Source organism: Urocitellus parryii, chromosome 3 (genome assembly GCF_045843805.1).
Source record: "Urocitellus parryii isolate mUroPar1 chromosome 3, mUroPar1.hap1, whole genome shotgun sequence".
NCBI lineage: Eukaryota > Metazoa > Chordata > Mammalia > Rodentia > Sciuridae > Urocitellus > Urocitellus parryii.
In genome coordinates, this window is record NC_135533.1 from 161787768 (window position 1) to 161808656 (window position 20889).

Genomic DNA, 20889 nt, shown 5'->3' on the forward strand with positions numbered 1-20889 from the left:
GACTTACAATACATGAAGCTTGTGAACCCCTTTCTAAGGCTGTATTGAAATGAGACCGTAACACAGGGATAGAGTTTCTCCCAGTGCCGCAGAGAAGCATCAAGATTCCAAATCTTTGAGCTCACACGACGCATCTCCTTCAATAACATTGACATTCGCCAGACTGTCTTACGGGTTAAGCAGGATTTCCCTCAAATCGCCCATTCCCTTATGGATCTTCCACATCTGGTTTATTTCCCTGAGATGCGTCTTCCTGACATTGTGTTCTGCCCGGCTTAACAAACAGCAAACCAGCCCTCCTCGCCACCCGAGTCCCATGATCATTTACCATTGTGGTCAACGAATAACTTCAATGAGAACTTCAATTTTTTTTTTTTTTTTTTTTTTTTTTTTTTTTTTTTTTGCTGAGGGAGAAGAGAGAAGAGAAATAGGAGGAAGGGAAAAAATGGTCTCTTGACAGCACTGAAAGAATGTTCAGGAAAACTAAGAATGATGGATGCCCTATCTGGAAGGCTGGATTGTGTAGAACGAGGCAGACAAGGTGAGACTGCCTTCCTGTCCTGGATTAAATGATGACCAACGGAAGATCAGTAAAATGGTGGTTGATCTTGGCAAGGCTGCTTCTGTCCCATCATTTAGAAGTCAGCGCCAAGATCACTCTGAAAGCCGCTTCCCCGACTTCTAGGTATGAGACAGAACCCGGGTCACCTCTGAACTCCACCTCTTATATTTAGTCTCTCTGCACAACATTGGTGGCTATTTGGTGTGTTTTGCAAGTGGCATGTACAGGTAAGTGGAGAGGTGTTGGCTGTCTCGTTTTCTATTTTTTTCTGCACCATGGTGACAGCTTTCATGGTTCTTGGTGGGCACAGTGTACACACATGTCATCCCAGCAGCTCAGGAGGCTGAGGCAGGAGGATCACAAGTTCAAGGCCAGCCTCAGCAACTTAGCGAGGCCCTAAGCAACTCAGGGAGACCCTGTCTCTAAATAAAATATGAAAAGGGCTGGGGATGGGGCTCAATCCCTGGTACCAAAAAAAAAAAAAAAATGCAAACTAATCAATGCTGCACAAGATGAGTGAGGAGCTTTCTAGGAATGCTCTTCCCAGGTGAGGAATCCTCTGGAATACACATTTCCTTTTGCCATCTCTCCTCTCTGCCTGGAATGCAGAGGCTGCTGGTTGCTGGAGCAGCAAGCTTGAGACCCCAGGGAGAAGGGAAAGGCAGACATGGTCCCCGAAGGCCCCCGTGGAGCCACTGTGGGGGCCCTGGTTGGCCTTTGTCTAGACTTCTAATTACATGGGGAAATGAGACCCTCACTTGGTTTAAACCATGCTTTCAGCATTTCTGTCACTTTGTGCCAAAAGTCATTCCTGGCTGATACACTGTCACTTTTTAGTTCTTTGAACAGTGCCTGGCATGAGACAAGACACTCGTCAATTGTGGAATGGGCAGGGGTGCATTTAAAGGAACTCACAACCAGGCCTCAAATATAAACAAGGGTACGTTCAAGTTGGAAGATGCCAATCTGCCAGGCCTGCTGGTGTGTGTGTGCACGTAGTCCCAAACCCAGAGGGCTTAGGGGGGAAGATCTCTTGAGCCCACCAGTTAGAGATGAGGCTGAGTGTCATGTACATCTAAAAATTAATAATTAAAATTTAGAAAGAAAGAGAGATGATCCTGGGCAACATAGCAAGATCCTCCCATCTCAAAAACAACAACAACAACAACAAAAATATATATATAAACTGTGAAGATAGCAATTAATCATATTCTTCATCCCTATAGGTGACTATAAATAAATAAACACTGGAGCAAAATAGGGATTTATTTATTTACTCTTTGGCACAGGGGATTGAGCCCAGGGGCACTCGACCACTGAGCCCCATCCCCAGCCCTATTTTGTATTTTATATAGAGACAGGGTCTCACTGAGGTGCTTAGGGCCTTGCTAAGTTGCAGAGGCTGGCTTTGAACTCACGATCCTCACGCTTCTGCCTCCCGAACTGCTGAGATTATAGGCATTCACGACTGCGCCTGGCGAAAACAGAGATGATGAAGATCTGATCTTTCATGCCGGGTGTGATGACGCACACCTGTGATCCCAGCCACTCCAGAGGCTGAGGAAGGGCAATTACAAGTTTGACATCAGCCTGGGCAACTTACAGAGACCCTGACTCAAAACTAAAAATGGAAAGGCCTGGGGAGGTAGTTCAGGGTTCATTTTACAGTACTGTAAAACACAAAACAAGAACCTTTCAAATGTCTATTCCATATTTATTGAACTTCTATTATGTGCCAGACATGGTGCTAGGCATTGAGGATAATGCAACCATTATAGCAGATCAAAATTTCTGCCCTCCTGGTGCCTGAATTTACTTGGAGAAGAAAGACAATAAATAACATCTATGCATGTGTTAGGAGTTGGGGACGATTTAGAGAAGTGATCAGAAAAGACCCTCCCTCACTCACACCAGGAGTCATGTGTGCTTGTATAGCTCTCGAGGAGCAATGTCTGCGTATCTAAGGGAGGAGTGTTCCAGGGAGAGGGACGGCCACGTCAGGGGCCTGTGAGGGACTCCCTCAGGTCCTGCCCACACAGTTGGGCCTAGCCATTTCAGCACCTGGCTGACATCAGATGACCTGCATCAGCCCTCATTTTGCTTGAGGGCTCTCTCTGGCCTGACCCCTGTCCTGCCCCCACACACAGCTTGCTAGCAGTGGCAGGAGGTGACACAGGCCAGGGACAGACAGGAGTTGCTGGATAGAGATCCAAGCCCCCTGCCCCTCAGGCAGGCTAAGTTCTTGCACGACCTGGCTTCCAGAACTTTCCAGTGGGGTTAATATCTGTTGCCCACCGTGGCTTTAGTCACACACCCCGTACTAGGAGAGTTCCCTTTCCTACCTCCCTTTCAATTTCCAAAAAAGTGAATGACACTCAAATCCTTATCTCCACGTCTGTTCCAGGTGGGGGACCCGCACTGAGAAAGGCTGCTATGGCTGGGACTACGGGAGGGGGATGATAAGAGAAGAAGTCAGAGGGTGGCGGAAGGTCACCAGGCCCAAGGCCTTTCAGAGAGCTGTGATGGCTTCAGTTTTCACGCCAAGTGAGGTAGGAATCCTGGGAAGGATAGGGAGCAACACATTTATTTTTTTTTTCTTTACATTTATTTAATTGCTTGCTTATTTGTTTATCAGTGCTGGGGATCAATCCCAGGACTTCCTGCATCCTAGGCAAGGGCTCTACCACTGAGCTACACCCCAGTCCTGAAAAGTGACATATTCTGCTTTAGATTTTATTTATGTTTTTCTACTTTAGGGATTACCTTTTTTTTTTTTTTTTGTAGTACTGTGGGTTGAACCCAGGGGTGCTCAACTGCTGAGCCACATCTCCAGACCTTTTTTAAAAATATATTTTATTAAAGACAGGTTCTCACGGAGTTGTTTAGGGCCTTGTTAAATTGCTGAGGCTGGCTCTGAACTCTTGATCCTCCTGCCTCAGCCTCCGAGGCGCTGGGATTACGGGCCAGAGCCACTGCACCTGGCTGCTTCAGGTTTTAAATACTCACTCTAGCCGTTGTGTTGAAAACAGACACGACAGGGGATCATATTGCAACAGGGAGATTATAAGAACCCTGTTAAGCTCTATCAACCCATGCAGTTAACAGAGGGTGAGAACTGGGGCCAGAGGTGGCTTTATGACTGGTGAAGCTGGAGGAGAGAACACTACCCCGACACGATAGCAATAGGACCTTGCCGCCCTCCTCACCTAGACTGAACTCCTCTTCCACTGGCGCAGCTGCACACTCTCAGACCTCCCAGCCCTGGGCAGTGATCATTCAGAAAGAGGCCGACTCCATCACTACCACGTAGCTTTGCTCCAAGTACCTAATGTCTCCCTGGCCCCAAATCTTCCCTATCATATAAAGCTGCTGTGAAGATTAAATTAAATGGGAGATTGTTTGTAAATTGCTGAGTACAACACTAGCACTAATAAATTATAGCTTTAATATTCTCCTAATTACCATATGTCACCAGCTCTAAGCCATCGCCGCTCCTGAATGCATTGTTCTTTATCTGCCTAAAAGGAAGAACAAAAATACTGCCGACTTCACCATGACGCAGGGCCTTGATGACCATCCCGCACCCCCCACAAGTGAGATATGTCAACTTCTCGCGGCTCTGCAACGCCTTTCATCTATTCTAAAGATGCGGACCACTTCTCCTGCCTGCAGTCGCTGGGTGATGTGTGGGGGGAGATTTTTTTGCATGTACTGGAGACACAGCATGAATGAGAGCTTAACAGGAAGCTTCTGTTTTACTAGGTGCCTTCCACAAAACAGAAGCATCAATGCTATTTCTCTTATGATTAAAAAAATTGTTTTAATAATCTCATTTGCACCCTGCTATTTTGCTTCTGTATCTGCAAAATTGGGGGTATCATAACTTTTCATTTTTGTGCCGAATCGTTGATTTTTGTTGTTGTTGTTGTTGCTATACTGGGGATCAAACCCAGGGCCTCACACTTGCTAGGCAAGTGCTTTCTCACTGAGAGACATCCCCAGCCCAGCCCCAGCCCCACTAGGGACTCTTTTGTAAAATGTATCAATTGTCAGATTCAACACCTAAGAGTTCTAACAAGGATACATCACTGAAGCAACAATTTTGATCAGGGCCAGACAAGAACAACCACAGAGTGACCCAAGAGAAATGCCTACACAAGTGCACCAAATCTCTTGCCCTAAAATGTTCATGACAGGCACAAAGAGACACAGTAATATCTTTTCCATGTCAGTATAGGTTCGTGGCTCAGACTCCTGTAACAAAAGACAGATTAACAAGAGAAAAACATGCAAATTTCCTTCTTAAGTTTTATGTGACCTGGGAACTTTTAGAAATTGTTTCAGTCAGCTCTTTCGCTGCTGTGACTTAAAGATCTGATCAAAACAACTGTAGAGGAAAAAGTTTATTTGAGGGCTCACGGTTTCAGAGGTCTCAGTCCCCAGACAGCAGGCTCCATTCCTCAGGGCTGGAGGGGAGGCAGGACATCATGGAGGAAGAGGGTGGTGGAGGGAAGCAGCTCACATGGTGATCAGGAAGCAGAGAGAGACTCCATTCTCCAGAGACAAATAGAGACCCCAAAGCCACGCCCCCAATGCCCCCTCCTCCAGCCACACCCACCTCCTCCAGCCACCACCCAGTTAATCCCATCAGGGGTTCATTCACTGGTTGGGTTAAGGCTCTCACCACCCAGTCATGTCTCCTCTGGACCTTCCTGCACTGTCTCACACGTGAGCTTTTGGGGGACACCTCACACCCCAACCATAACAGAAATGAAAATCCAAATAGGGAAAAATAAATACATAATAAATAAATGTGTGTTGGGGGGGGGTGGCACAGGGGATTAACCCAGGGTACTCTACCACTGAGCCAAGTCCCCAGCCCTTTTTTGTATTTTTATTTTGAAGCAGAGTCTCACAAAATTGTCCAGGCTGGTCTCAAACTTGAAATCCTCCTGCCTCAGCCTCTTGAGTTGCTGGGATTACAGAAGCTATATTTTTATGGAGGGGGCAGGCGTAAGGATAGCCAGGGAACAACAGGGTAGGATTTAATGGTGAAAAACTGGGGGGCAGGAGGGGCATGTCCTCATCTTCATCCCTTTCTGTGGGGATAGAAGGGAATGCCGGGAATTTCTGGGGAAGGAGGTCTATGACCTTCAGGGGAAGGCTGGCTAGACTCTGTGGACTGCTTCCAAGGCAACAAGGAGCACAGAGACTTTCTTGCTCCTGCAGCTTTCTCAAATGCCAAGGAGACATACTTTGGAATGGAGCATCCTAAGCATGACCAAGCACCTCGAACTGGAAGCTTCCCAAATACCCATCAATGGTGGAACAGATGGACTTTGGTATCTCTGATGCAATGGAGAACACAGCAATAATGATGCATTTTTAAACAGACCTACACCACCCACCAAAAAGAAAAGAAAAAGAAAGCAAAACAAACAAACAAAAAAATCACTACCAGCAACAACATATGTAAACCTTACAGATATGAGAATAAGAAGCCAACTAACAAAATGCAGTTCAATTCATATAAAATTCAAGAACAATCAAAACTCACCCCTGTTATTAGATAAGTCAGGAGAGTTGCTACCTGGGTGGAGGGGTAGGGTAGGGTCCTGACTGCATTTGGACAAGAGGAACACTTAGCTGCTGGTCATGTGCTGTTCTAGAGCTAGATGCCAACTGCGTTCCTGGGGATGGTTTATGAAAATGAGAACCAGCCACGCCTGGAAATCCCAGGAGCTGAGGCAGGAGGATCGAAAGTTCAAAGCCAACCTCGGCAACTTAGCGAGGACCTAAGCAACTCAGTGAGACCCTGTCTCTAGATAAAATATGAAAACAGCTGGAGATGGGGCTCAGTGGCTAAGTGCCCCTGAGTTCAATCCCCAGTACCAAAAAAAAAAAAAGAAGGAAAATTCATTGAGCTGTATCCTTCCAACTTATGCTGTTTCTATAAATAAATTACAGACCAAAAAAATTTTAAAGCATTGTATGTGTGTGTATGAGTGTGTGTGAGTATACAAAAGCAATCTTTCATTAATAAAATAGCAAAGTGACATTTGAATGACGGATGACTTGTCATTTTATAAAATTTTATTCAGTAAAACTGTATGACAAATGAAACAATCAGCACTTATTTCGTTCTTTGTCTCTTGCATCTAGTCGCAACCAGAAATAACATTTTATTGAATAAGAAAAAAAAATAATTTGTTTTTTTGTAATTTTATTTTCATTTTCTTTCAAAGTAAATTGCTGCCAAACCTGCCTTCTCCCCAAACACATGCCTGTACTATGCACTAAAATGCGCTCCTCATTTTGAGTGACTTTATCTGGTGTTTTCCTCAGTTAATGAGGATTTCCTGGGTTCAAAATGCGACGAAGAAACAAAAGAAGAAACAACTATTTCTTCCTGAAAAGTCTAGAACATATTCCCTGAGAAGTACGTAGAACCAGGTGCAGTGGCGCACACCTGTCATCCCAGAGACTCAGGAGGCTGAGGCAGGAGTATATCCCAAGTTCAAAGCCAGCCTCAGCATAAGTGAGGCCCTAAGCAACTCAGTGAGACCCTGTCTCTAAATAAAATATATAAAGAGGGCTGGGGATGTGGCTTGGTGGTTACACACCCCTGGGTTCAATCCTGGTACTCTCCCCAAAAAAGAAATACATAGAGCGATGGCTTCTGACACAGGAGTCCTCAGCTCCCAAGGTCAAGGCTCAGTCATCAATGAGATGAAAGCAGCGATCTCGAGCAACACCTGCACACCAGTGGGATTCTGGATTCTCTGCCCCCTATAAACTGTCTCTCTTTATTTATGCTGCAATTCTCCAGACTTCTGGTCATCTCCCTGCACTTCTGCAGCTGCCCTGAGAGCCTCTCTCCAGGAAGGCCCAACCCTCCCTCCCTTCCTGCGCAGGAGAGTGGAACCCTGCTCACCTCTCCTACGTGATCGGCCACAAGATTCACTCCACATCCCTCTTCCATGAATGTATTCATTCATTCCCCAGCAGAATACCAGCGACAGTCTTCCAGGTACCCCAAGTAAACCAGAAGAATCGCCAGCCCAGCCCACACTGGACACTGCAGAATGAGAAGATATATTAAAATAAATGGTGTTTTAAGTCACTGAGTTTGGGTCAAGTTTGTTATGCAGCCATAGATACCTGGAGCAGCGATAATTTGATTCAAATGATGAGTAATGAAACCAAATTTGTAGATCTGACAAAAGACTGAGAAACTCATTACACTGCAAGGAAGTGACTCTTATAGGAACTTTGGGACCGACCTTTACCTTTAAAGTTCCTAGGGTTAAGTCAGAATGGCAATCACCAAGAATACAAGCAATGATAAATGTCAACAAGGATGTGGGGGAAAAGATAGACTCCTACATTGCTGGTGAGACTGCAAATTGGTGCAACCATTAAGGAAAGCAGTATGGAGATTCCTTAGAAAACTAGGACTAGAACAACCATTTGACCCAGTTTTCCCACTCCTAGGTTTATACCCAAGGACTTAAAATCAGCATACTAGAGTGACATGGCCCCATCCATGTTTATAGCAGCTCAATTCACCATAGCTAAGCTATGGAACCAACCTAGGTGTCCTTCAACAGATGAATGGATAAAGAAAATGTGGTATCAATAAACAATGGACTATTACTCAGCCATAAAGAAGAATGAAATTATGGCATTTGCTGGTGAATGGATGGAAATGGAGACTCTCATACCAATCCCAAAGATCAAAGGCCAAAGGTTTTCTCTGATATGTGGGTGCTAATTCACAATAAGGGGGAGGAGAATAGAGGTATTTTGGACTGGACAGAGGGGAGTGAAGGGAGGGAACGGAGTATGAGGGTAAGAATGATATAGAATGAATTGGATATTATTACCCTATGTGCATATATGATTGCATGACTTGTGTACCTCTACATCATGTACAATAGAAGAATTAGAAGTTATATTGCATTTGTGTATGATGGGTCCAAATGCATTCTGTCATGTATAACTAATTAGAACAAATAAAAAATATATTTAAAAAAAAAGTTTCTGGGGTTCAACCCTTATTGTTCTGTTCTCTAAATATACTCAATCTGTGGGTGATTTTTTGTTTGTTTTTTCAGTCTTGTGGCTTTAAACATCATCCATATGCAGATAACTCCTAAATGATCTCTAGCCCCAGTCTATCTGTGAACCTCAGATTCAAGTATTAACCATTTACTCAGTTTGTCCTCTTGGACGCCTAGCAGATCCGCTGGGAATTAACATGACCAAACATGCATTTCTGTGTCTCTGCCCCCCCCCCGACTTGTTCCAAATCTTAGCAAACCTCAACTTCCTCCACCCAGCTGCTCTGGCCAGAACCCGTGGACCATCCTTGCCTGTTCTCTTTGTGTCACTTTTCCATGTCCTAGCCACCAGGAGTTCAGGTCAGCTCGGCTATCAAAATGTGCCCAGCCGTTGGGTACCAGTTACCCCCTAGAGTGTTGGAGACTGAACAGAATCAACCACCTGTAATATTTCTATGACAATCCCTGGTCACAGATCATCATCTCTGACCTGGATCAAGCCACTGCTCACAGCAGCCGGAGGCTGGGCGCCCCTCTAGATGGACAGGATCCAAGCAGGGACCAGCAGCATTGATCACGATGCAGTCACACAGAGCTATACCTAATCACGCAAGTCACCTGGCCCTTCCTGAGTTCTTTGAGAACAGACACCTGTTCATTCAACAAACTCGTCATGAGCACCTGCCCTGTGTCACGCCCTTTTCTAGGCACGGTGGACCCTGGGTGTGTTAGGCAGGCCCGTTCCCCAGAGCTCAAGTCATTCCCCCTCAGGTTCTACAGGAGGCAATCCCAAGACTGGACCCGGCACTGAGAGGCCAGTTCCTCTGTTTGTCCAAGTATAATCAGAGAGACTTCCAATTATTCTTGCTAATCCAGAGATTCAATAGGTTTTCAACTGAGTAGGATATATCTGTACATACATCTGTATACATACACACATACGAATGTGTACATATGAAGTTTGCACACACATGCACACATAAATATATGCACGCATGTATATAAGTATGTGCATATACATGTGTCTATGCATTTTAATGTGTGTATCTACAAACTAGGAAAAAAACAAAAGGCTCATGTGTGTATATATATATATGTATATTCGTGCATATACATACATTTTTTTTTTTGGATTTCTTTTTCCTCCCTCCCTCCCTCCCTCCCTCCCTCCCTTTCTTTTTTTCCAGTACCAGGATAGAATCCAGGGGGACTTTACCACTGAGCCACATCTCCAGCTCTTTTTATTTTTTATTTTGGGATAGGGTCTCACTAAGTTTCCCAGGCTGGCCTGGAACTTGCGACCCTCCTGCCTCAGCCACAGAGGAGGTAGGATTACAGGTGTATGCCACTATATTCAGCCATTTTTCTGGTCTTCTGTTAATAAGCATTTTTCTGGATCCTAGTGGTCTACTTTATCTATTTAACTATCTATGTGTCTTTGTATCTATCTATCTATGTGTCCATCTATGTGTCTATACATCTATGTGTGTGTCTCTGTGTCCATCTATCTGTCATCTATGTATCTATGGGTCCATCTATCATCTCTCTATCTGTCTGTCCCTCCCTCCCTTCCTCCCTCCCCACCTCTACCTGTTGGAGGGCCTCAGGGTGGATTCTGGCCCATACCACTATCTTTTCTTCTTTCTTTACCTGCCTATTTCTCAAGCTGATCTCACCTAATCTCAGGGCTTTAAAATCCACCTACTTCTCTAAAGATGATTCTTGGTAAAAGAAAAGGCAAAGGCATGAGGGAGTTGGTTCATGCTGTGCTGTGTTCCCTGGCAGTGAAGCAGGACACCTGTTCAGATTTGACTTGGGGGACATCATCTTAAAAGCTGAACAATGAACTTGGGGAGCTGGGGGGGTGGCTCAGTGGTAGAGCACTTGCCTAGCATGTGTGAGGCCCTGGGTTCAATTCTCAGCACCACATAGAAATAAATGAATAAAATAAAGGTCCACCAACGTCTAAAAAAATATTTTTAAAAAAATAAAATAAACTTGGGGCATTTAGAGCAGACACTGAACATACCTTGAGCCAATGTAAAGACTGCACATAAAACATGCGGCCAGACTACAAAATTGACTCTCCTTGTCCTTTTCATTTCCCAAAGGAAGAATTTAAGAATATCAATTCCACTAGTTGCCAGGTGTGGTGACGCATGCCTGTAATCCCAGCTGCTCAGGCAGCTGAGGCAGCAGGATCACAAGTTCAAAGCCAGCCTCAGCAACTTAGTGAGGCCCTGAACAACTCAAGGAGACCCTGTCTCATAACAAAACATAAAAAGGGCTGGGGATGGGGCTCCGTGGTTAAGTGCCCCTGGGTTCAATCCCCAGTACAAATAAATAAATTCTACCAGGTCTACCTGGAAGACAGGCCTTCCGCCCAGCTGGCTTCTGAGAAGTTTCAGACATCTAAACACCCCTAAGGCTGGGATGGTGGTTCTCGACTAAAGAGTGGGTTTTCACCCAACGGGACATTTAGCAACATCTGGAGGGTTTTTTGTTTTTTTATTGTCACAAATTGAGGGGAGAAGATACAGCATCCTCTAGATGCTGTATCTATGTGTCCATCCATCTAGAGGGCATAAGCTTCATGACACTTGAATAAGATACCCAAGACAATTAACTTTTAAAGATAAAAGGTTGGTTTTGGCTCACCGTTTTGGAGTTTGGGCTCCCGCCCAAGATGGAATGGTCCCGATGCTTGGATCTGGGGGTGACGGATGACCATGTTGGAGAGCACACAGCAAAGCAGATTGCTAAATGGCTTATCTTAGGAGCAGGAGGGAAACAGGAAGAGACTGGGGTCCCACAAGCTGCTTCAAGAGCATGTACCAATGACCTAAGGACCCCACTGAGCCCCACCTCCTGGGGGTCCACAGCACCTCCCAGTAGCACTGCCCTGGGGACCCAGCCTTTGACACATGGCCCTTTGGGGCAACATCTGAACTACAGTCAGCAGTTGATACACAAGAAAGCCCTCTACACCATTTACCTGACACCAAATATCAATAGTGGAGAGATCTGAAAACCTGGGCTAAGGATAAATACTTTCTCTTTCCCCTCATCCTCCTGCCATCCTGCTTTGGAGCTCTCAGTCCTCCAGTGATATCCTAATTTATTTTATTTTGGTACTGAGGATCGAACTCAGGGGTGCTTAACCACTGAGCCCCATCCCCAGCCCTATTTTGTATTTTATTTAGAGACAGGGTCTCCCTGAGTTGCTTAGGGCCTGGTTAAGTGGCTGAGGCTGGCTTTGAACTCACGATCCTCCTGCCTCAGCCTCCTGAGCAGCTGGGATGACAGGCCTGCACCACTGCACTTGGTTTGATATTCCAATTTAAATAATTATGACTCTATTAGCTGAGGCAAATAGCTTTCAGAGTCTGGGCCTCAGTTTTGGTGGCAGCTAATCTGCAATGCTCCGTCCCCCAGTAAAGCACACCTGCTTGTGTTCACGGCCTTCACGAGCCTCTGTCTTTGAATCCAAATGGTCAAGTGACTCATTTAAACTAACGGGACATGGCAAAAGTGACCCTAGGCCTACGCCTTAGAGGCCTTGAAGAGCCTGAGGAGCCACGTAGCAAGTCGGGCCATCCGGCTGTGCAGGCCAATGCAGAGGCCACGTGGACAGAGAGAAGAGGCTCTGAGACTCCTTGAGGAGACAGAGAGAGAGGACAGTGACCCAGGCGAGCCCAGCCTTCCAGCCATTCCTGCTGAGGTGTGAGGCAAATATGGCCCGTGAGCCACTGAAGACACCAAGAGGAACAGAACCTGTCTGGGGTCAGGTCACACTGTGAAGAGAGAACAAAAAAGCTGTTTCATGGGGGCACAGTGGTACTCTCCTCTATTCCCAGCAACTCAGCGGGCTGAGGTGGGGGATCAAGTTTGAGGCCAGCATCAGCAACCTAGAGACCCTTGTATGGTTTAGATGTGGTATCCCCAGAAGCTCACGTGTGAGACGGTGCAGGAAGGTCCAGAGGAGACATGACTGGGTGGTGAGAGCCTTAACCCAACCAGTGAATGGACCCCTGATGGGATTAACTGGGTGGGGGCTGGAGGAGGTGGGTGTGGCTGGAGGAGGGGGCATTGGGGGCGTGGCTTTGGGGTCTCTATTTGTCTCTGGAGAGTGGAGTCTCTCTCTGCTTCCTGATCACCATGTGAGCTGCTTCCCTCCACCACACTCTTCCTCCATGATGTCCTGCCTCCCCTCAAGCCCTGAGGAATGGAGCCTGCTGCCTATGGACTGAGACCTCTGAAACCCTGAGCCCCCAACTAAACTTTCCCTCCTCTAAAATTGTTCTGGTCGGGTCTTTTAGACACAGCAGTGAAAAAAATTGCTGATGAAACACTGGACCTTACAGTTCCTCAAATCTGCAAGTCCCTTGGTGGCACCCTGGAGCTCTTCTTCCCACATGGACAGTATTTCTCATTTCAAATGACCTTTGCCACAGAGAGCTTCTCCAGGCACCTACCTCCAGGGAGTCCCCAACAAAGCTCTTGGGTTTATCCTGTTTGATTGTTTTCTGAGCCCATTCTACTATCTGAAATTATGGCTTTGTTCACCTGCCAGTTCTGTGTGTGTGTGTGTGTGTGTGTGTGTTCCTGGGGACTGAACCCTGGACCTTGTGCATGCAAGGCAAGCACTCTACCCACTGAGCTGTATCTCCAGCCCCCTTGAATGTCTTTTCTGTTCTAGAACATACATCTCATAAAGGCAAGAACCTCATTTGACCTTATATCACTACTCTAGTCCTAGGGACTGGAAGAGGCTGGAATTTAGTCAATACAAAGAACACTTGAGGCTAGAGTTGTGGCTCAGTCGTAGAGAGCTTGCCTAGCATGTGTGAAGCACTGGGTTCGATCCTCAGCACCACATAAAAATAAATAAATAAAGTCTGTTGACAACTACAAAAATCTTTACTTTAAACAACTACAAAAATATTTTTTTAAAACAAACAAACAAAACCAAAGCATACTTGATGTGTACTCAGGCAGTCTGGGTCCACATCAGCCCTGGGCTCATTTGTCCATCTTCCCAAGCTTCGTGCTCTCATCTGCAAAGTGCCGGCAATAATACCTACCTCACAGAGGATCTGTGAAGATTACTGGAACAGCATTCCTGAAAACCATCTGTAATCGGTTCCTAATGATTTCATTTGGCTTCCAAAAAGAGGTTGAAGAATGAAGGAAGGAAGGAAGGAGACAGCATGCTGGGAGGAGAAGGCTTACAATTTGAGACAGATCAAAGGTAAGATGCTCATATCAAAGGAGTAGGGAGTAAGAGAAGAAGCAAGGAACAAGGTACCCCATGAAATCTCTACATAGATTCTAGAATGTCAGAGCAGGAAAAGGTGTCAAAATATAAACAGTAGACTATAGTGACGCAGCCACTTTATAGCAGCTCAATTCACCATAGCTAAGCTATGGGGCCAACCTAGGTGCCCTTCAACAGATGATTGGATAAAGAAAATGTTGTATATGTATACCGTGGAATATTACTGGGCCATAAAGAAGAATGAAATGATGGCATTTTGCTGGTAAATGGATGGAACTGGAGAGTATCATGCTAAGTGAAATAAGCAAATCCCAAAAAACCAAAGGCCAAATGTTTTCTCTGATATGTGGTTGCTGACTCATAATGGGAGTGGGGAGGAAGGGAAGAATAGAAGTTCATTGGATTAGGGCTGGGGTTGTGGCTCACTGGTAGAGTGCTTGTTTGGCATGTATAAGGCACTGGGTTTGATTCTCAGCATCACAAATAAATAAATAAATAAAGGTTCATCAACAACTAAATATATTTTAAAAAAAGAAGTTCACTGGATGAGACAAAGGGGAATGAAGGGAGGGGAGGGGGATGGGAATGGAAAGACAGTGGAGTGAATGGGACAGAACTTTCCCATGTTCCTATGTGAACCCACGACCAGGGAAACTCCACATCATGTCCAACCACAAGAATGGGAAGCTAGACTCCATGTGTGTGAGATAGGTCAGAATACACCCTACTGTCATGTGTAACTAAAAACAACAAATAAAATATTTTTAAAAATGTATTTGATAAACAAAAGCAAAAAAATAAAACTTAAAATAAAAATAGTGCAGTGACTTTCAGAAGCCCTGGGGTCTCTTGAAGGCCCCTACAACCCACAGTAGTGAAAGAGAACAGTTGGGAAAGAGGCAGAATCCTGGACCGTCTCTCCCTCATTCAGTGAGATGAGCGCCACTTTCATCTTAGACATTATTTCGGGAGCTGGCTGTCTATTGCTCTACCTGTCCCCTCCTTTCCTCTGAGGCTCTGATTTTGTGTGTAGTGACAACAGCTCAACTTCACACCATAGAGGATGCTCGGTGTCACTCAGGACCTTCAGCTTCTCGGCCTCCCTGGCAGCTGCGAGTCGATGTGTGCCCCTGTCTGGCCCGAAACCCCAGAGGTGAACTGCTGCTCACGTTTTTGGAAAACGTCGACTTCCTTGTTAGGAAGGGAACCCCGCGTGGCTGGTGCCGTCTCTCTCTTCCTGGATCCTCTCTTCCACGCTAGCATCCCATCTGCCACAAATCAGGAGCCGTGGGGCCAGGTAGCTGTGAGCCTGACAGGCGCCATCGGTCACAGGGACACATTGGCTACAGGGACACATTGGCTCTGACCTCCATGAGCCTCTGAAGTTGTTGCAGCAACCTCCTGGCTAGAGACTTCTTGCCACGGAAGGAAGAAGCCACTGTTGTCTGAGTCACTTCAGTTGGGGTTTCTGTCACTTGTGTCCCCAAAAGCAGTCCTGACAGTTACATGCATGTTGTGCTCCCCGACAGGACTGTGTGTGGAGCAGGGGTTCTGAGGCCGATAAGAATTTGAAATATCATGATTTCATTCCCTCTTCTCACTTGACAGATAAGGAAACCGTTCGGCTGTGTATTGCTATGTTATAAACCTAGTGGCTTGGAACAAGAGCTCTTTCTTCTTCCTTTCTTCCTTTGTCCCCCACCTTACCTTTCTTTCTTTCTGGTACTGGGGATTCAACCCAGAGGGATGCTCCCACTGAGCTCCATCACTAGCCCTTTTAACTTATTATTTTGAGACAGGATCTGTTCGACTCAGCTTTTTCACTGCTATGACTAAAAGACCCAACCCCAACAACTGCAGAGGAGGAAGAGTTGATTCGGGGGCTCATGGTTTCAGAGGTCTCAGTCCACAGACAGCAGGCTCCATCCCTCGGGGCTCCAGGGGAGGCAGGACACCATGGAGGAAGAATGTGGTGGAGGGAAGCAGCTCACATGGTGATCAGGAAGCAGAGAGAGACTCCACTCTCCAGAGACAAATAGAGACCCCCAAAGCCACGCCCCCCAATGCCCCCTCCTCCAGCCACACCCACCTGCCTCCAGCCACCACCCAGTTAATCCCATCATGGGTCCATTCACTGGTTGGGTTAAGGCTCTCACCACCCAGTCATGTCTCCTCTGGACCTTCCTGCACTGTCTCACACGTGAGCTTCTGGGGGACACCTCACATCCAAACCATGACATTCTATATTTCTGGAGGGAGGGAGGCAGGGAAACTGAGTCAAGGGGAGTGGCTAGAGAAAAGAGCAGAGGCTAGCTTGTTCATTTGTTTACACTCAAATCTCTCAAACCTCATCTCCCCTACTATTCTTTTCCAAAGGCTCTCTCTCTCTGGTTGTACCTCTATCTTTTTTGAGGATTTAGAACTAGAAAGGACAGTTCCCAGTGTTGCTGACTCCGGTTTTATTTTTTATTCATTCATTTATTTACTTAATTGGTATTGGAGATTGAACCTAGGGGCACTTAACCATTGAGCCACATTCCCAGCTTTTTTTTTTCTTTTTAAATTTTGAGACAGGGTCTTGCTAAGTTGCTCAGGGTCTCCCCAGAGCTGAGGCTTACCTCAAATTTATGATCCTCCTGCCTTCACCTCTCAGCGCAGGGATTACAGGGGTGTGCCACCACACTCTGCTTGGAACCCAGTGGATTTATACAAGTAGGCTTGGAGGAGAAATGGTGAGAGGTCTGTGGATGAATCTTTTTGGGGGGGGGCGGGAGGGTTACCAGGGAAGAGGCTGGCTTTGAATTCGAGATCCTCCTGCCTCAGCCTCCTGAGCCACTGGGATTACAGGCGAGCACCACTGTGCCTGGCTTGTGAATGAAACTTCCTAATTATTTTCCCCTCTTTGCTTTCTCACTTGGAAACTGGCATGGGCTACAGGAATCATTGTTTTTGCAACCAGGAATAGCTGAGTCAAGAAAATGCAGCAGTTTACTTTATGAGACATACACTCTGTCTATAACACCTCTGGAGAGGTGGAGGATAGGGAGTAACGCTTCAAAATATGAAGGATGAACCCTAATGTCCTTAGTTACACAGATGAAGACTTGATGGGATAAGTCCTGAGTTTCTGCTAGACACCAATGAATAGGCTTTATACCTGTGAAATCACCGGACTATGTGCAAGAAAACCGATTAAGCTTGAACCCAGCGCCTTGCACATGCTAAGTACACACTCTACCACTGAACCACACACCCCAGCCCCAACGTGTATTTTTTCCTTTGAAATAAAGGTTAGAAGTAAGAAATTGAATATGATCCTTTTGAACTAAAGCACAAGAAGACACTTTGGTATGCAGATGAGACCTAGGCCTCTACAGGTTTTCTTTTCTTTGTTTGTTGTTTGTTTGTTTTTGTACTGGAGATTGAACCCACAGGCTCTCAACCATTGAGCCACATCCCCAGCCCATATTTTAAATTTTAGTTAGAGACAGGGTCTCAGTGAGTTGCTTAGGGCCTTGTTAAATTGCTGAGGCTGGCTTTGAACTCACAATCCTCCTGCCTCAGCCTCCCAAACTGCTGGGATTATAGGCATGCACCACTGAGCCAGGGACTCAGTAAGTTTTTTTTTTTTTTTAATTGAGGTCCCTTCTCTTTTCCCCTCAAGATGACATTAAGTAATGCATTGGAACAAGGACCTTGTACAACTTCTCGGGTTCTCCTAAGTGCCTTTCCCCACTTGCCCCCATCATTCACAGGAAGTCATCCACCTATTTCCAGAGCATCTGAAACAGGGATAGAGAAGAATTAGATCCCATTGGGGGTGAACCTTGGCCTGTGAGAACCAGAAGACAGGAGGGACTGGAGCAGATAAATCTCCCCCATCTGTGAGCTGCTCCCAATCACAGTTCTTCCTGGCACACTTTGTCAAAAAATATTACGTGCAGGCAGGGCACGGTGGCCCATGCCTGTAATCCCAGGCTGAGGCAGGGGGAGTCCAAGTTCAAAGCCAGCCTCAGCAATTTAGCAAGGCCCTAAGCAACTCAGCAAGATCCTGTCTCTCAATAAAAGAGCTGAGGATGTGGCTCAGTGGTTAAGTGTCAGAGTTCAATCCCTGGTACCAAAAAAAAAAAAAAAAAAAAAAAAAAAAAAGAAGAAGAAGAAGAAGAAGGAAAGCAAGAAAAATGTCTGTGCAAATCAAACCAACCAGCAGAGTGGTCCATCCATCTCCTTGCTACTGATGGGTGCTGCAAAGCTTCACACAACCTCACATCTTTCTGGGCCTGGCTTCTCTTCTTTCCTCAACACTACCTGCCTTGATTTGAATCTCCCAAATTAAAATTCTAGTGCCTTCTACATGGCTGCCCAGATACAAAAAGAACCCTTGCAACCGAGTGTCACTGATGTGACGATTTATGTTCTTGCCAATGAGATAACAGAAGAGATGGCATATGCAAATACTAGGTCTTCCCCTTAGAAACAGTTCAACCTCCTTTCTATCTCTGTCTCCTTTCTAACTCTGTCTCCCAAGCCTTTCTCCTTGCCTGTGCACTGGCTGGGAAGCATCAATAATCGGACCAAGCATAGCTACAAATCAATGGCAGTAATGGACCATTTGGTACTGAGTTTTTAAGTGAACAAGAAATAAACTTCAGTATTTCAAATAAAAAATTATATTATGTATCTCAATTATTGCCTTGGGCTCTACTTTCTAAAGAACTCAGGGCAAAAGCAGTGATAATCAGACATTATCTGTGCTGTTTGCCAAGTCTCTGCTGCTGAGGCCTCTTTTTTGAATCACACTAAAGGTCCAGGATAAACTCGAGGAGCTGCTCTGACAGAGGAGGGCAAACACGTCTGAAGATAAATTCTTCCATAGCCAGGCATGCAGAGGAGAAAATGGACCCTGCTTTCCCCCTTGCCGGGTGACCTTCTTTTATGTCTGAGAGGCTGAGCAGATGATATTCAAATGCAACTTCTGGTCCCATATTTTGAGTATTAAGCCGTTGCCTAAATTTTTGCTCAAGTAGAAATATGACCAGGCTAACACACTTAAATTCTTGTGATAAAAGGATAGAAAGATTTAAGAAGAATCAGGCATGGTTTGGGGGCACTATATCCTACAATCCCGGCAATTTGGTAGGCTGAGGCCGGAGGATCTAAAGTTTGAGGACAGCCTCAGCAATTTAGTGAGACTCTGTCTCATGATAAGAAGTAAAAAGGGAGGGGGATGTAGCTCAGTGGTAAAGCACCCCGGGGTTCCATCTCTAGTACCACAATAAAAGAAAAGAAAAGAAAGAACTTCTTAGGTCCCCATTCTCTCCCTGACAAAGACTAGCTATATTGCTGTTAGGACTGGATCAGCCCAAGTGTGCCCTGGTCTTTTGTGCTCCAGTTCTTTAGCATGAAGGAAAGACTGCTCGAGGCAAATGACCAGTGAGTGTTCTGGCCAGCTAAGGCCAAATAGACCAAAAGTTCCCCCGCAAAAGACCTAAGGCGAAGGGTGATGTATCTAGAAGGGGAGACTCCATGGGAGATTGGATGGATTATGACCGTGACATAACAAAATAAACCAACATCTCCCTTTGATCTAGCAATTCTACTTTTAGGAATTTACCCTATGGAAATTACCAAACCAGGATTCATATACAATGATACGACTGCAGGATAGATTATGTTGATGTAATAATCCAGAGAAACAGAATAACAGATGTGGCTATTATTAGTAACATGGTCAGACAGATTCCAGTACCTGTACCATATAGTAGCAGGTAGTCATGCAAAATGATGATAAAAAATTTGTATTTCTATGTTTTGCAGAGCTGAGGATTGAACCCAGGACCACATATGATCTACCCAAAAGCTCTACCATTGTGCTACGTGCCCAGGTCCAATTTGTATTTCTTGACATGAAGATGAAGTCCATGATATATGAACCTGGACAAAGCATGTTAATCAACATAGTCAGGCAGTATTTTATCTGTATCCTAGAACAGTGGCTCTCAGAGTGTGGTCTAGGGACCAGTAGGCAGCATTACTTGGTAACTTGCCAGAAATGCAGGTCTTTGACCTCACCTTAGGTCTCTAAATTAGAAACTCAAGTAGTGGAATCTAGTAAACTGTTTGAATAAGCCCTTCAGGTAATTCTTTTGGTTTGGGGTTTTCTTGCTTGTTTGTTTTATTTTGCTTTAGTTTATTGGATTTTTGGTTTTGTTTTTAGTGTTGCTTTTTTTTTCAATTTTATGGATTTTTTGGTTTTGTTTTTCAGTTTATTACATAGGTTGTTTTGTTTTGTTGTAGTTTTTTTGGTCTTTTTCTCCTTCCAGGTAATTCTAATGCTCTATGTGGACTGAGAACCAGGGGTCTTAGAACAAAGAGGTTATTGTTCATGTTTGGGAGGGATGAGTAAGAACACCATTTCCTCCTTTTGTTATTCTAACAAAGTCCAATGCCAAGGAATAGAAAAATGCAGCCCACATGGTCTTAAACAATTAGTGATTTATTACTTGACTGAAACTTGGCTAGAGCAGGTTTCAGGCCCTGAATTTAAGGCTCTCTCTTCCTCTCTCTCTCTCTATATATATATATTTAAAATATAATTTAATATAAATTTTAATATTAAAATATGATTACATTTAATTAAGTTACAATATTATTAAATTAAAACATTAACATCAAATTAATTAAATGTAAACATATTATATTTAATTTAATATTGTATTTGATTAATAATATTTAATATTATATATATATATATTCTTTTTTCCAGTGCTGGGGATTGAACTACCTGCTGCAGACACACCAGGTGAGCACTCTACCACGGAGCCACCCACATCCCCAGGTCTCCATTTGTTTTGCTCCATGTCAGGCTGGTGGACAGATGGCAGCGGCCTCTCCCACTTCCAGCCTCATCACATCCACAGGAAGAAAGGCACTGCCTCCTCCAGGGGCTCCTTCCTGTCACTAAGGAAGCCTGGTGGGACCCCCTC